Raw genomic sequence first — 2,837 nt, 5'->3', positions numbered from 1 at the left:
AGGATGCTACTAAAGAAAAAGAGGACCTACGAGAGGTACCAACCCATTACAAGGCCTACACCATTGAGGACCGCAAGATCTTATACCAACAGGCCAAGAGGTCTTGGGAAGACGAGTGCTCCCAAGGGTACAATGGACCAGCCCATCTCAAGGAGGTAAACCTAGCCCCAGAAGGGCAAGACCCCCAACCTGTATTCGTCACCAATGGTCTCACCCCCAATGAGGTGAATGCTTTAATAGCTCTCCTACAAGAGTACAAAGATTGCATGGCCTGGAAGTACAGTGACATGAAAGGGGTGCTTGCTACTGATGTAGTGCAGCACACAATCCCCATGCTAGACAATGCCAGGCTCGTACGTCAACACCCCTACCCTATGATTCTTAAATACGCACTCATAGTGAGGGAGGAAATCTAGAAACTCATAGATGCAGGATTCATCTATGAGATTGAGCATACGGACTCGGTATCACCCATTGTGATAGTCCTAAAGAAGAATGGAAAAATGAGAGTATATGTGGATTTGAAAAAGGTTAACGCTATGACTAGACATTAGACATGACCACTACCCCTTGCCATTCACAGAAAATGTTCTAAAAAGGGTAGCTGGAAAGGAAGCCTATAACTTCCTAGATGGGTGGTTTTTGGGTTACAGCCAAGTGTCTATCACCCCATAAGACCAACATAAAACGATGTTTGCCAACTGAGTGGGGTCTGTATGCAGCTAGGATGATGATCACGGTATTCAAAGAATATCTGAGAGACTTTGTGGAAGTCTACTTGGATGACATCTGCGTGAACTCAGCATGGGATGACCACCTGAAGTACCTTAGGCTCTCATCCTCAAGAAGTGCTGATTATTCTACATATCCTTGAACCCTCTTAAGTGCCAGTTCTGGGTCAAACATGGTGTCATTCTTGGCCACATAGTGTCCTAGAATGGAATCTCTGTGGACCACAATAAAATCAAACTCATCTTGGAGTTACCACCCCCTACCAATGCCAAGGGAGTCCAATGATTTGAGAATGATTTACTGGCAACATGGGCTATTACAAGAGGTTCATCTTGTTCTATGCATATACAAACTACTACTGTCCTTTGAGTGGACTGAGGAATGCTAGAAGTCATTTGAAACCCTCAAAATATCTCTAGCCACTACACCGGTGTTGAGATCACCTAACTAGAATCTAATATTCCACGTCCATAACGATGCCTCCAACTTTGCTATCAGGTCTGTGTTAGCCCAACCAGGGGAGCATAACCTGGACTACTTGGTATACTTTGCGAGCCACAAACTAAATGACCCCGAGTTAACTACACCACAACCAAGAGGAAAGGTCTAGCCATGGTCTATGCAATCAAGAAGTTTAGGCACTACTTGTTGGCTAACAAGTTTTTCTTCTTCGTGGACCACCAAGCATTGTTATACTTGGTCAACAAGCCCTGCATGACTGGACGCATCACCAAGTGGATGCTAATCCTTTTGGAGTTTGACTTCAGAGTCATTGGACGTAAAGGGAAAACCCATGTCCTGGCTGACCATTGTTGAGAATCCCAAATGGTGAAGCTCAAACGGAAGTCAAAGATGACCTAGCTGACGCTTCTATCTTCTTCCTTGACATCATCCCTGAATGGGCCGCTGAGATCAATCACTACTTGGCCAATGGCCTACCCCTTAGACGGGCCCTTAAGAAAGATAGAGCCTGCAAACTCATTAAGGACGCAGCGCTTTATCAGGTGATAGCAGGCCAACTATGCAATAAGGGCAAGGATGGCATCCTGCGAAGATGTGTGTGCAAGCACGAATACATAGATGTGCTTGAGGAAGCCCACTCGAGAATTGCAGGAGGTTATTTTGCCACCGATGTTATAGCACGTAAGGTGCTCTAAGCTGGCCTTTGGTGGCCGACTCTCTTTAGAGACAGCCGAGTTCATCGAATGGTGCAACCCCTGCCATTGTATCCAAATCCCACACAAGGTGGACATGATGCCCTTGACCGAAATCTTGACCGATCAAGCCTTTGAGAAATGGGACATTGATTTTATTGGACCCATAAGCCCAGCAGCTAAGGGAACTAGGGCTAGATACATCACCCTGGCCACCGATTACTTCACCCAATGGGTAGAAGGGAGAGCCACCATGAAGGCCGATGTGATATCCACTGCCAAATTCTTATTTGAACAAGTCATCACGTGGTTCAGATGCTCCTTGGAGAACTAGCAAGTAAAGCACATGGACCACCATCAGTCCATCATGCCCAATATCTTGTTGCGGTTGGTGAATCCCTAGGTGACAAATTGGGCAAACTTTCTGCAACAAATGAGGGACGATCTCAAAACGCATGGGGAAGTCATCAGCAACCCAATGCTTTATATGTCGATTCTATACTACATGTTGCAGTAGCAGCAACATCCACCTATCGACTACGGGTTGGCCGAAAAGTCCACCATTGGCCAGAGGAAATAGACGTCAAGCCCAAGCAAGCAAGGATAGAGCCTAGCGCCACTCTAGCCAGCCGCCTTGTGCATCCATATCCAAGCCAGTTGCTCGCTCAATACAAGGATAGCTAGAATTTATGAATCGACAACTATGACTCCACCAAGAGGATCCTCAAAATAAAGGCAAAAGGGTTCAACAGGAGCCCATGATGATCGAGGACCTCCTAGGTGATGAAAAAGTCACCATTGGCCTCCACCCAGGAGCCAAAACCATGCCGACAATGTCTGCTGTGCCCTATGTCTTGATCTCAGTGATAGCCCAAGAGACAACCTCCTTCATCACCGACACCTCATCTGCATGGGCAATCCTAGTAGAGGCATTACAGTTTTGCAGTAGTA

The sequence above is a fragment of the Dipteris shenzhenensis genome, chromosome 2, assembly GCF_047967505.1.
Source record: "Dipteris shenzhenensis isolate YYH24624 ecotype China chromosome 2, Dip_SZ_1.0, whole genome shotgun sequence".
NCBI lineage: Eukaryota > Viridiplantae > Streptophyta > Polypodiopsida > Gleicheniales > Dipteridaceae > Dipteris > Dipteris shenzhenensis.
Note: the sequence above shows the minus strand (reverse complement) of the source record.